This window comes from Hordeum vulgare, chromosome 5H, assembly GCF_904849725.1.
Source record: "Hordeum vulgare subsp. vulgare chromosome 5H, MorexV3_pseudomolecules_assembly, whole genome shotgun sequence".
Taxonomy (NCBI): Eukaryota; Viridiplantae; Streptophyta; class Magnoliopsida; order Poales; family Poaceae; genus Hordeum; species Hordeum vulgare.
In genome coordinates this window covers 160,905,003-160,920,565 of record NC_058522.1, presented here as the reverse complement: position 1 = coordinate 160,920,565, position 15,563 = coordinate 160,905,003, and positions in this window count along the sequence as shown.

The window sequence follows — 15,563 nt, the reverse complement described above, 5'->3', positions numbered from 1 at the left end:
CGGCAAGTCGAGCTTTTCCTAATGGTGACTTTTCACCATCATCGTATGTATTCCTTTGAAAGATCCATCTGTACTTAATAGTCTTACGACCATCAAGTAGTTCTTGCAAAGTCTACACTTTGTTTTATACATGGATCCTCTCATGGATTTCATGGCCTCGATCCATTTGCCAGAATCCGGGCCCACCATCGCTTCTCCATAGCTCGTAGGTTCATTGTTGTTCAACAACATGACCTCCAAGACAGGGTTACCGTACCACTCTGTAGAAGTAGGCGACCTTGTCGACCTACGAGGTTTGTAGTAACTTGATCCGAAGCTTAATGATCACTATCATCAGTTTCCACATCAATTGGCGTAGGCGCCACAGGAACAACTTCCGACGCCCTGCTACACACTGGCTGAAGTAACGGTTCAATAACCTCATCAAGTTCCACCACCCTCCCACTCAATTCTTTCGAGAGAAACCATTCCTCGAGAAAAGACACGTTTCTACAAACAAACACTTTGCTTTCGGATCTGAGATAGGAGGTATACCCAACTGTTTTGGGTGTCCTATGAAGATGCATTTATCCGCTTTGGGTTCGAGCTTATCGTGCTGAAACTTTTCCACATAAGCATCGCAGCCCCAAACTTTTAAGAAACGACAGCTTAGGTTTCTCCAAACCATAGTTCATACGGTGTCATCTCAACGGAAATACGTGGTGCAGTATTTAAAGTGAATGCGGTTGTCTCTAATGCATAACCCATAAACGATAGTGGTAATTCGGTAAGAGACATCATAGTATGCACCTTATCAAATTGGGCGCGGCTATGACGTTCGGACACACCATCACACTATGGTGTTTTAGGTGGCATGAGATGTGAAACAATTTTCACATTTGTCTTATTTGTGTACCAAACTCGTAACTCAGCTATTCATATATATGATCATATCGTAGACATGTTACCCTTTTTGCACGACGATCTTCAACTTCACTCTGAAAATACTTGAACCTTTCCATAATTCAGACGTGTGCTTAATCAAGCAAATACACTAGTATCTACTTAAATCATCTGTGAAGTAAGAACATAATTATATCCACTACGTGCCTCAGCACTCATTGGACTGCATACATCCAAATGTATTACTTCCAATAAGTTACTATCTAGTTCCATCTCAATGGAAAACGAGGCCTTCAGTCATCTTGCCCATGTGGTATGATTTGCATGTCTCAAGTCATTCAAAATGAGGTGAGTCCAAACGATCCATCTACATGGAGTTTCTTCATGCGTTTATACCAATAGGTATGGTTTGCATGTCTCAAACGTTTCAAAAATGAGTGAGTACACAGATCCATCAGCATGGAGCTTCTTCATGCATTTTGTGCCAACATGACTCAAGTGGCAGTGCCACAAGTAAGTGGTACTATCATTACTACTTTGTATCTTTTTTGCATCAATATTATTAACATGTGTAGCCCTACGATCGAGATTCAATAAACCATTGAAGGTATTTATTTAAGGCAATAGAATAACCATTATTCTCTTTAAATTAATAATCGTATTGCAATAAACACGATCTAATCATGTTCATGCTCAACGCAAACACCAAATAAAAATTATTTAGGTTTAACACTAATCCCGATGGGAGCGTGCGATGTTTGATCATATCAACCTTAGAATTACTTCCAACACACGTCGTCACCTCACCGTTGCTAGTATCTATTTAATCCGTAGCTATAATTACGAGTTACGAACACTTAGCAACTTAACAGGCATCTAATACCCTGGTGCTACTAGTAAGGTACACATCAATATATCAGGTATATCCAATATACTTTTTTCGACTTTGCCAACCTTCTCATCTACCAAGTATCTAGGGTAGTTCCGCCTCAGTGATCGCTCCCCTCATAAAAGAAGCATTCAGTATCGGGTTTGGGTTCAACCTTAGGTTTCTTCACTAGAGCAGCAACTGGTTTGCCGTTTCATGAAGTATCCCTTCTTTCCCTTGCCCTTCTTGAAACTAGTGGTTTTACTAACCATCAACAATTGATGCTCCTATTTGATTTCTACTTTCGCAGTGTCAAACATTGCGAATAGCTCAAGGATCATCATATGTATCCTAGATATGTTATAGTTCATCACGAAGCTGTAGTAGCTTGGTGGCAGTGACTTTGAAGAACCATCACTTGCTCATTTAAAACATTAACCCCCACTCGATTCAAGCGATTGTAGCACTTAGACAATCTGAGCACATGCTCAACGATTTAGCTTTTCTCCCTTAGTTTGTAGACAAAGAATCTTGTCGAAGGTCTCATACCTCTCAACAAGGGCACCAGCATGCAATCCCTATTTCATCTCTTGGAACATCTCATTTGTTTCGTGACGTTCAAAAACATCTTTTGTTCCTCAATTCTAGGCCGTTAAGCATTACACACTGAACTATCACGTAGTCATCAAAAACGTGTATGTCAGACTTCCGCAACATCTACAGATGACGCTTGAGGTTCAGCACATCGAGCGGTGCATTAAGGACATAAGCCTTCTGCGCCGCAATGAGGACAATCCTCAGTTTACGGACCTAGTCCGCATAATTGCTACTATCATGTTTCAACTAACTTTTCTCTAGGAACATATGAAAAACAGTAGAGCTACACTGCAAGCTACAACATAATTTGCAAAGACCTTTTGACTATGTTCATGATAATGAGTTCAATTAATCATATTACTTAAGAACTCCCACTCAAATAGACATCCCTCTAGTCATTCCAGTGACGCATGATCCAAATCCATTATCTCATGTCCGATCATCACGTGAGTTGAGTTTAGCTTGAATGGTGAACATCTCCATGTTGATCATATCAACTATATGGTTCATGCTCGACCTTTCGATCTCTTGTGTTCCGAGGCCATGTCTGTACATGCTAGGCTCGTCAAGTTTAACCCGAGTGTTCTGTGTGTGCAACTGTTTTGCACCCGTTGTATGTGAACGTTGAGTCTATCTCACCCGATCATCACGTGGTATCTCGAAACAACGAACTATCGCAACGGTGCATAGTCGGGGAGAACACAATTTTATCTTGAAATTTTAGTGAGGGGTCACCTTATAATGCTACCGTCATTCTAAACAAAATAAGGTGCATGAAAGGATTAACATCATATGCAAATCATAAGTGACATGATATGGCCATGATCTTGCGCTTCTTGATCTCCATCACCAAAGCACTGGTATGATCTTCATCGTCACCGGTGACACACCATGATCTCCATCATTGTGCCACCATCGAGGTTGTCATGCTATCTACGCTATTACTACTAAAGCTACTAGCTAGCAATATAGTAAACGCATATGCAAGCACAAACGTTAGTTTAAAGACAACCCTTTGGGTCCTGTCGGCTACCGTAGGATCGACGTGCAAGTCAATATTTAACAATTACAACATGATCATCTCATACATCCAATATATCATATCATGTCTTTGGCCATATCACATCACAAGCATACCCCGCAAAAACAAATTAGACATCCTCTAATTTGTTGTTGCATGTTTTACGTGGCTGCTATGGGTATCTAGTATGGTCGCATCTGACTTATGAAAAGCCACAACGGTGATATGCAAATTGCTATTTAACCTTCTCCAAGGACCGCCTCGGTCAAATCCAATTCAACTAAAGTTGAAGAAACACACACCCGCTAGTCTTCTTTATGCAACAAGTTGCATGTCAGTCGACGAACCGTGTCTCTCGTAAGAGTACGAGTAAAGTTGGTCCAGGCCGCTTCAATCCAACAATACTGACGAATCAAGAAAATATTAAGGAGGGAAGCAAATTGAACATCAATGCCCACAAACTCTTTTGTGTTCTACTTGAGATATCATCTATGCATGAACCTAGCTCATAATGCCACTGTTGGGGAACGTCGCATGGGAAACAAAAAAATTCCTAAGCACATGAAATACCTATCCATGGTGATGATCATCAACGAGAGAGGAGAGTGAATCTACATACCCTTGTAGATTGTTAAGCGGAAGCATATATAACACAGTTGATGTAGTGGAACATCTTCGCGATCCAAATCGTAGCCCGTCCCGCAATCTCATCATGATCTGTCCCGCGATCCCATCACGATCCTTCCCGATCTAGTGCAGAATGGATGAGACCTCCACGTTCAGCACACGTACAGCTTGATGACGATCTCCACCTTCTTGATCCAGCAAGAGGGGGCGAAGAGGTAGATGAGTTCTCTAGTCGGCGGCGTGGTGGTGGTGGTGGTGTTATTCCAGCAAGGCTTCGCCTAAGCACCGCTGAAACTAGAGGAGAAACAGATCTAGAGAGAGGGCAGCACGTGGCTGTTTTCTGTTGTGTCCAAAACCCTCAAAATCCTTAGTATATATAGGAGGAGAGGAGGGAGAGGGCTCCGCCCTAGGGCAGCCGTTTCTTCCCTCGTGCAAGGACCAGAGGAGGAGTCCTCCACCAATCCTATTTGGAGTAGGATTCCTCCTTCCCACTTGCAAACTCTTTCCACCTTGTGTTTTCCTTCTGAAACCTTATGGGCCTTAGTGGGAACTTATTACAGCCCACTAGGTGCTGGTTTATCTCTTCCCACAGCCCATGAGGTCCCTTGGGGCGTGACACCCCTCCCGATGTTCCCCGGCTCCCCTCTCGGCACTCCTGGTACACTACCGATGAGCCCGAAACTTGACCAAAACAGGACTTCCTATATATCAATCTTTACCTCGGACCATTCCGGAGCTCCTCACGACGTTCGGGATCTCATCCGGGACATGAAACAACCTTCGGTCACCCACACCTATAACTCAACTATATCGAAACGTGACCGAACCTTAAGTGTGCAGACCCTGCGGGTTCGAGAACTATGCAGACATGACCTGAGACACTCTCCAGTCAATAACCGACACAAGGTCCTCGATGTCCATATTGGCTCCCAGATATTCTACGAATATCTCTAACGGTTGAACCTCTATGTCAATGATTCAGTTAACCCCGTATGCTATTCCCTTTATCCTTCGGTATGTTACTTGCCCGAGATTCGATCGTTGACATCTCCATACCTAGTTTAATCTCATTACCGGCAAGTCTCTTTACTTGTTCCGTAATACAAGATCCCATAACTATCTCCTTAGTCACATTGCTTGCAAGGCTTGTTGTGATGTTGTATTACCGAGTGGGCCCCGAGTTACCTCTCCATCACACGGAGTGACAAATCCCAGTCTGGATCCATGCCAACCCAACAAATACCTTTGGAGATACCTGTAGAGCACCTTTATAGTCACCCAGTTACGTTGCGACGTTTGATAACCCACAAGGTATTCCTCCGGTGTTTGGGAGTTGCATGATCTCATGGTCATAGGAACAAATCCATTGATAATGCGGAAAACAATAGCAATAAGCTGACATGATCATATGCTACGTTCATAGTTTTGGGTCTTGTCCAACACATCATTCTCACAATGATGTGATCCCGTTATCAAGTGATAACACTTGTCTATGGTCATAGCGTTTGGGACAATAAATGATTATAATGAATAAAGAAATAGAATAATAACCAATTTATTATTGCCTCTAGGGCATATTTCCAACAGTATACATACGCAATTCGTTATTATGTGAGAGTGTGATGGTGGGGTGTATATCAGAGTTCGCGAGGACTCTTTGGCCCCGCGAGTGTCCCTACCCCCGAGGCATAGGCACCTGATTCCTTTTGGGTCATTGGTAAACCCTGCTAACTTCCTCTTCTTCGGGAATGAGGCAGAGTGTCACGTTCTTCACCCAACATGGAGCATAGGTCATCCACTGGGCGTGGGAGGGACCCCTACGCGTCCTCGGGGGGCCCGGGCGTATACAGCCGTAGCTCGTTATCACGTTAGAGTTTCACTGGATGAAGTAGGTTTTGGAAGGATTGAAGGACGATGCAGAGACGTCACGGGTTGATGTCAGTCCCGGGGACGCTTTGGGAGCCCCATGCCTCACAGGCGCGTGCCCCGCTCGTGCTCCCGGGGGTCATAGCGGCCTGGCGTGGTCCGCCTTGAGCGAGCCCCCGAACGTGAGAGGAGCTCCCAGCGCTCGCTTGCGAGAGAGCTCGCCCAGACGGTAGGTTCGAAGTCCTCGGGGAGTTTCCCCAATGCGCCTCGCTGGGCCCCCCCCAGGTTCCCACGTTGGTACCATGGGCCATGCCCCCAGGCCGGGCTAGCCCAACCTGAGGGCAACGGTGGGTACCCGAACACCCGCTGGCGATCGAACAAAGCCCGCACTGCCGACATGGGCATGTGTTCCACCCTCAATCGCTAGGCAGGCGTCGCGCGCCCCGGAGGCAGGGGCGGATATACCACCCCGCCTCCAGATTAGGATCGTCTCGCCTGAGAACATGGGCGTGTGCGCCACCATCCGTTCCCAGGCTCGGGCCTCTCGGCCTGGATACAAGGGTGCGTCCACCCTGTCCCAGGCAATTGGTCCCCAGACACAGACTTCTTCCCAAAGAAGCTCCCGGCCAGGAGGTGTGCCCCGCGAGGACACCCGTGCTGGGCGTCCCCGCGAAGCCAACCCCGTGGGCCACCCCTACGGTGCTGTTCATACATGTTTGCGCGGGGGCTGCCCACGGGGTCGCGCACGTGCCTCCGATCGCAACGATGGTTTCCACTGCTTCCTCCCTAGCCCGGACGCGTGCCGACGCGGTCTTCGTCGACCTACGCGCGCCTCCAGGGGTTGATGTAGTTGGGCCTCCGGTACTCCCTCCTCGTTCTGCGAAGCACGCCAGGGGACGCTGAACGACGCCTCCCCAGCACGGCCAAATATCGTGCCTCCAGCAGCCCCCGCCGAATGCTAGTGGGGGCAGGCCTAAGTGGATGTTTGGGATGCGCCCGCGTGATTCCCCTGTTGTGGCACCTGGCGATGCGGGCTGACAAGCGCGGTTCCCACGGGGGTGCGCTTGGGTCTCGTCAGCGACATCGCGTACAAGAGCGTGCATGTGCCCGCCGACGCGGCGGCGGCGGGCGGCGTGTCAACGCCCGAGTTCATGAGCCACCAGGAGCGCGACATGTCCGTACACCGGATGCTGATAGATTCGGAAGGGGGGAGGAACAACCTAGACACATGGAAGGGCTAGGGTGACTTGGGGATTCCATGTGGCGGTGAAGGCAGCAGTCACCGATGCTCATTGGAAACCCGTCCGGTGTGAACGTCGGCCGACGAGGTGGCGGAGTATCGCAGGGCGTCCCGCCCCGCTTGCGCCGGGCGCGCCATGCGGGCGGCCCGCCTCTCCGTGCGGATTCGCCGTCTCCCTACCATGAGTTTGATGAACATCTGCGGGCCAAGCCCTAGGAGAGACCTTGACACACCCCCTACTTGGTGCGCCAAATGTCGGATTTCGGGCTCCGCCAAACCCTAAAGATTTGAACTCAGGGGCGTGTGCGAAGATCTCTTGCGGACTCACATCACCTAGCTCGCTACTCGTTGAGGATGGTAGAGAACTCACTCGATGATGAGGAAGACACGGAACACGGGAGTTTACCAGTTTCTGTTGGAATTATGCCCTAGAGGCAATAATAAATATAGTTATTATTATAATTCCTGTATCAAGATAATCGTTTATTATCCATGCTATAATTGTATTGAGTGAAGACTCATTTACATGTGTGGATACATAGACAAAACACCATCCCTAGCAAGCCTCTAGTTGGCTAGCCAGTTGATCAAAGATAGTCAGTGTCTTCTGATTATGAACAAAGTGTTGTTGCTTGATAACTGGATCACGTCATTAGGAGAATCACGTGATGGACTAGACCCAAACTAATAGACGTAGCATGTTGATCGTGTCATTTTGTTGCTACTGTTTTCTGCGTGTCAAGTATTTATTCCTATGACCATGAGATCATATAACTCACTGACACCGGAGGAATGCTTTGTGTGTATCAAACGTCGCAACGTAATTGGGTGACTACAAAGATGCTCTACAGGTATCTCCGAAGGTGTTAGTTGAGTTAGTATGGATCAAGACTGGGATTTGTCACTCCGTGTGACGCAGAGGTATCTCGGGGCCCACTCGGTAATACAACATCACACACAAGCCTTGCAAGCAATGTAACTTAGTGTAAGTTACGGGATCTTGTATTATGGAACGAGTAAAGAGACTTGCCGGTAAACGAGATTGAAATAGGTATGCGGATACTAACGATCGAATCTCGGGCAAGTAACATACCGAAGGACAAAGGGAATGACATACGGGATTATATGAATCCTTGGCACTGAGGTTCAAACGATAACATCTTCGTAGAATATGTAGGATCCAATATGGACATCCAGGTCCCACTATTGGATATTGACCGAGGAGTCTCTCGGGTCATGTCTGCATAGTTCTTGAACCCGCAGGGTCTGCACACTTAAGGTTCGACGTTGTTTTATACGTAGTTGAGTTATATGGTTGGTTACCGGATGTTGTTCAGAGTCCCGGATGAGATGACGGACGTCACGAGGGTTTCCGGAATGGTCCAGAAACGAAGATTGATATATAGGATGACCTCATTTGATTACCGGAAGGTTTTCGGAGTTACCGGGAATGTACCGGGAATGACGAATGGGTTCCGGGAGTTCACCGGGGGGCAACCCATCCCGGGGAAGCCCATAGGCCTTGAGGGTGGCACACCAGCCCTTAGTGGGATGGTGGGACAGCCCAAAAGGGCCCTATGCGCCTAGGAAAGAAAATCAAAGAGAAAAGAAAAAAAGAGGAGGTGGGAAGGGAAGGAAGGACTCCCACCCACCAAACCAAGTCCAACTCGGTTTGGGGGGGGGGAGTCTTCCCCCTTGGACTCGGCCGACCCCCTTGGGGCTCCTTGAGCCCCAAGGCAAGGTCCCCTCCCTCCCACCTATATATACGGAGGTTTTAGGGCTGATTTGAGATGACTTTTCCACGGCAACCCGACCACATACCTCCACGGGTTTTCCTCTAGATCGCGTTTCTGCGGAGCTCGGGCGGAGCCCTGCTGAGACAAGGTCATCACCAACCTCCGGAACGCCGTCACGCTGCCGGAGAACTCTTCTACCTCTCCGTCTCTCTTGCTGGATCAAGAAGGCCGAGATCACCGTCGAGCTGTACGTGTGCTGAACGCGGAGGTGCCGTCCGTTCGGTGCTAGATCGTGGGACTGATCGCGGGATTGTTCGCGGGGCGGATCGAGGGACGTGAGGATGTTCCACTACATCAACCGCGTTCACTAACACTTCTGTTGTACGGTCTACAAGGGTACGTAGATCACACATCCCCTCTCGTAGATGGACATCACCATGATAGGTCTTCGTGCGCGTAGGAAAATTTTTGTTTCCCATGCGACGTTCCCCAACAGTTTCGCCCACTGAGAAGCGTAATTCCCTACTCCTACTTTGGTGGATTGCCTCTCGTGGAGGTTCGTGGATGAACTACTACAGTGTTGAAGGGCCTCCGAAGGCTCGGTTGCCTTTGAGTGGCGCTGGTGACCAAGTGAATGAATTGGCCCCCCCTATGAAGTAACCTACTCTCTCTATATATAGCGCGGCCCCGGTCCTCTTCCCTTATAGTTTTGGTGGGAAGGGATCCCACAACGGCCAATTTCGAAGGGGATCATGGGAACATGCTTCCCCTGTCCAAAAGTAGTCTTCACCTGCAAAGTGGTTGCCTGCAAAGTGGTTGCACCAGAAAGGAAACCTTTGGAAGATGCCTTGGGAACCCGCGTGCGTCCTTTCCCCCTTCGCACTAAAGGGGGAATTGCACCGTCCTGCTGTTTACTGATCGCCTGTCCTTCCCCCGTGTCATCCTCGACTCCTAAGGCCGGGCCTTTCCTCGGAATATCCGCCGCTCGAGAGGGGTCCTAAGGAGGCCCCCTGCGGGTCTTGATGTTGTTCCTCCTTGCGAGGCTTGGCCGCTCGCGAGGGACTTGCCTTGAGTGGTGCCGCGCCTGTTGGTTTTGGGTCGATGAAGTAGGCCAACCCTGGGCCGCATGCAGGCAGGTCTGGGTAACCCCATTCCCAGAATGCCAACACAACCGTCTCCAAATGAAACCGGCCCAAGTAACCTTGGTGCTTCTCCTAGATGAACAGCACAGTAAGTTTTGTCTAGTTCATTTATGACATAATTAGCTAATTTAGCTCAAAAATGACTAATTAGCTAATTTAGCTCCAAAATGACGTAATTAGCTAATTTCTCCTATTTCTACTTCTCCTTAGATTATTTTCCCAACAAAGACATACTTAGCTAATTATCCTCCAAAATGACATAATTAGCTAATTTAGCTCCAAAATGATATAATTAGCTACTTTAGCTCCGAAATGACATAATTATCTTATTTAGGTAAAAAAAATCACAAGAACCTTTGTTAGCTCACAACTTAGCGTATCTTCTTCCTAAATGACATAATAAGCTTTTCCTCCTATGTGACATATCATTTTCCTCTCCTTATTCTTCTTCTCCTCCTCCTTCTCCCCCTCCTTCTTGTTCTTCTTCTTGTCCTTCTCCTCTTCTTTCTTATCCTCTTTCATGTTCTCCTTAGCTTATTTTCCCCAACAATGACATAATTAGCTAATTTAGCTCCAAATTGACATAATTAGCTAGTTTAGCTCCAAGAAGACATACTTAGCTAATTTAGCTCCAAAATGACATAATTATCTAATTTAGCTCCAAAAGACATAATTTGCTAATTTATCTCCAAGAAGAGGAGAAAAGGAGAAGAAAGAGGAAAAATGAAAAGAAGGAAGAAGAAGAAGAAGAAGAAGAAGAAGAGAAGAAGAAAAGAAGAAGAAGAAGAGGAAGAAGACGCAGGAGAAGGAGGAGAAGAAGGATAAGGAGTCCTGCTTCTCCTTCTTGTCCTCCTTCTTATTCTTATTCTCCTTCTTCTTGTCCTTCTTCTTCTCGTTCTTCTTATCTTCTTCTTTTCTTCTTCTAATTCTTCTTCTTCTTCTCCTTCTTCTTGTCCTTCTTCTTCTCCTTCTTCTTTTCTTCTTCTTTTCTTCTTCTACTTCTTCTTCTTCTTCTCCCCTCCTCCTCCTTATTCTCCTTTTCCTCCTTCTCCTTCTCCTCCTCCTTCTTCTTCTTGTTCTCCTTTTTCTTCTCCTTCTTATTCTCTTCTTTCTTCTCCTCTTTCATCTTTTCCTTAGCTTATTTTCCCCAAAAATACGTACTTAGCTAATTATCCTCCAAAATGATATAATTAGCTAGTTTAGCTCCAAAATGATATAATTAGCTAGTTTAGCTCCAAAGAAGATGAGAAGAAGAAGAGGACGAGGAGGTGAAGAGGAGAAGAGGAGGATGAGGAGGAGGAGGAGGAGAAGAAGAAGAAGAAGAAGGGGACAAGACGAGAACAAAGACGAAAAATGAAAAGAAGGAAGAAGAATAAGAAGAAGAAAAGAAGAAGGAGAAGAAGAAGAAAAAAGAATAAGGAGAAGAATAAGATGGAGAAGTAGATTCTTCTCCTCCTTCTCCTTCTTCTCCTCCTTCTTCTTCTCCTTCTTCTTCTTTTCTTATTCTCTTCTTCTTTTCATCGTCTTCCTCTTCTTCTTCTTATTCTTCTTCTTCTCCTCCTCCTCCTTCTTCTCCTTCTCCTCCTCCTCCTCCTTCTTCTTCTTGTTCTTCTTCTTCTTCTACTTCTTCTTCTTCTTCCTCTTCTTCTCCTTCTTCTCTTCTTTCTTCTTCTCTTTCCTCTTATACTTAGCTTATATTCCCCAACAAATACATACTTAGATAATTATCCTACAAAATGACATAATTAGCTAATTTAGCTCCAACATTACATAATTAGCTTAGTTAGGTAAAAAACATCACAAGAACCTTGGTTAGCTGATACTTAGCGTATCTTCCTCCTAAATGACATAATAAGCTCAAAATGGCATAAGAAACTTGGTTAGCTCATAAATATTATATACTTAGCTTGTTTTCAAGTAAAATGACATAATTAGCTTAGTTAGGTCAAAAAAGTTATCAGAACCTTTGTTAGCTCAAAAAGGTGATATAATTAGCTTATTTTCCTCCAAAATGACATAATAAGCTCAAAAATGTCATATATTGTTGTTGTTCTTCTTCTAACTTTCTTATTCCCATTTTGTAGATTAGATGTGCTACATGCAAGCTCGCATTGATGGAGTCCTTTAGTTTTTGTTTTCATTTGAGTTGATGATAATGTGGAACTATATGTATATGCATATATGGATGAACAGTGTAAAACATTGTATGTTGGTTTTTTTGATATATGGGTTGTGACTGATGAACAAATGGCATTGATCAAATTTATATTTATATAATATATGTGTTGTGAACTATATATCATATATGTGCTGTGAAATATATGTATATGTGGTGTGAAATAACATAAAACAAACAAAACAGTGACAATATGGGCTCTTTGCCGTTTGCCAGCTGATGGCAAAGGCTTTTGCCATCAAGTAGAGACGACAAAGCGGCCACGTGGCAGCCAGCTGTGCAACCTGGGCAACATGGGGCTGGCCCATACGGTAACTTTGTCGTCTGCTGCCTTGCAAGGCAGACGACAAAGATAATGAAAGTGGCAGAAGGCAAAGATAGTGAGAGAGGCAGACGACAAAGCCATGCAAACAATAAGACGACAACGACATTGAAGAGGCAGACAGCAACGACATTGAGGAGGCAGACGACAAAGACTGTGAAAGAGGCGGACGACAAAGATTTAGAAAAGAGGCAGACGGCAAATGCTCTGTTAGCCACCTAACGGAGTAGTTTCCTATCGTCTGTCGTGTACAGGTCTTTGCCGTTAGCTTCATTAGATGGCTGACGACAAAGGTCTTTGTCGTCCGCTTTGTGGTGGCACACGGGAAAGAAGGTACTTTGCCGTCAAAAGCTATCGCTGAAATTTTGCCAACAGGAAGCTGACGGCAAAGGCCTTTGCCATCCGTGGAACACCCCTTTGCCGTCTGCTATGGCTGATGACAAAGAGTCCGATTCCTATATTGGTAGGGTGTGTTACACTTTGTAAAATTTTGAAAACTTGCCAATCTTTAAAATTGGGAAACGGTTAACCTTCTATTTTGTCAAGTTGTCTAATGACCTCCCCTCTATACATATTTTTGTTCCTACACTTCCAGCCCCAATCGGACGAGCCTTCCCGTTCAAACACCCCTCCCTGCCCGTCGACAGCTTGACGCTCGCCTCCAATCGCCCAAGCCTCCCCATACGGTCGCCCCTCCCCGCATCTCGACAGCTCGACTCCCGCCCCCATGGTCGAAGGTGTGCACTCTAAATCCGAATTTCATCTTATCTGCTGGTATGTTTAAATGTTGGTTTTAGATATAAATTGTAGTATTATCTGCTAATTACTTGAGCAATACAAATCATCATATCTATTCTAATTAACCGAATGTCCAGGGCTACACACGATACACCAGTGATAATGAATGACATAGAGCACAAGTTGAACAAAAAGATGTGGACACTAGTAAGAAAAACAATACACAAAATCGACAAGGCAAAAGTCCACAATATAACAGAACGATACAACATATATAATCATTCTTTTCAATAGCGGTACACTTTATAATAGCTCCACTAAACCACTTTGAGTCTTTTGGCAAGTGGGCAAGCTCCAAGGCATAGGCGCCAATCTCGTCTCTACAAGTCCAAATTCCATAAGTAGAGTAGAATGCCAATACAGAACTAACTATACATCTAGCACCAAGTCATTTAGGGGCCTACAAAGACAAGCCAACTTAAGTACTTAAAACAAATAAAAGCTTCATTTCTTAGCAAGAACATCGATTAATCAGAATGACTTCATCACCACCAATTTTCCCTTGGAGGCCCTCAACAACAAGTTCTACATGAAACGAAAACAAAATAACAATCAATTACCTTAATTTGTTGTAGAATTCACAAATAGAAATATCAGCTTTTTAACCTTAGGACCCTCTTCTAGTTTAGATATATGTGCATCATCAGCCTCAACATTGATTTTCTTAACACACAACAAATCTTGTGTGTAGATCAATGCTTGGAGGGTGAATGGAGTCGACAATCTTCTAAAATCATCAAAAATACAACCACTAGTACTTAAAGCAAAATTTGAAGTAGCCATTGATATTGGAATTGATAATACGTCACGAGCCATTCTTGAAAGGATAGGGAAGCGAAGTGCATTTCATTTCCACCAACTGAGGACCATAAATTTAGGCACATTGTCTTCTACTTCTTCAGCTAAATACTTACCTAATTTTGTTTGTTATTTGAACTACCTCCTACAGAACCAAGTTTCATTTTCTTCCCATATAAAGATCTCATAAGCATTATATCACCTAAGGATGTTGAATCCTCTCTAGCACTAGATGGAGTTGCTACTTCACTATCACAATCGTTTCCAGGATGACCATACAAAGTTTTATAATTGTGAAAAAGAGACACGATACCTTTGTGAACATATTCCAAAATTTCCATACCCTTAGTCACGCCATATGTCATTTGAATGGTGTACTTTAAGAAATCAACCTCCTTGGTCCTTCCATACATAAACAAGGAAAATAAGTTAATCATTGACATCTAATAAGGACATGACAACCATAATTTAATCAACCGAATAAAGGAAGAAATCAAAATTGTGTACCTAGGATCAAAATTGTGTACCTAGGATCAATCTCCTTAAAGGTTGTATCATCATCACATATCACTCGCTCACTGCATTTTCCCAAGTGGTAATTAATGCCATCAATCTCTTCAAAGAATGGATTTGAAGTAATGTATTTAGTGATGGAAACCTTGTTTGTTAGGTCATAGAAGTATTTTGAGAAACACATTGAACTCACGAGAATACATCCAATCATGAAGTGTTGGAGGACCTCGTTGTCCCACTGCCCAAGAAAAATTAGTACTCGCTTGTAGGAGGGATCAACGAGTCCTAGTTGATCAAAAGCTGTCTCAAATAGAATGGCTGACTCAAGCATTAAATATGTGGAACACCTAGTGTAGATATCAAGACACACCAAACCCTTGCTCTCTACCTTGCTAATCTTCACGACTATTCATTCTCGAAGTGGTGCTTCTTACATATTTGATTGCATTTCAAATACGATTGAGAGGATGACACATTAACTTCAGCCCATCTTGGATCACGAGACTCACAATACGTGCAACACATCTCATGTGAAGATTATCACCACCCACAATAGTACCACCCCGGTTAGTCAAATAACTCTTCATGTAGATTAGACCAGTGTCATTTTTTCCTACATTGTTGATAGTGATAGTGCATAGACTCAAATGCACCACTGAGTTAACAATTTATCTAGAGCCTTCCCAGTTTCCTCCCCTTTGTGGTTGTCCACTAAACCGAAGCTAAGGAATTTCTTGCTAAGTTTCCAGTCGGTATCAGTGTAGTTTTTCCTGAACCAGAAGTATAGGTTATCAATCGTAGTCCTTTTGATAAGTAAGAATGTTGAACCCAACGAGGAGCAGAAGGAATAACAAGCGGTTTTCAGCAAGATATTCACTTCAATTGTATAGTGATAGGTAGTTTTGTAGCAAGATAATTCATAACAACTAGCAAGTAACAATAGTAGCAAGTGTGCATCAAGGTAGCAAAGGACAATC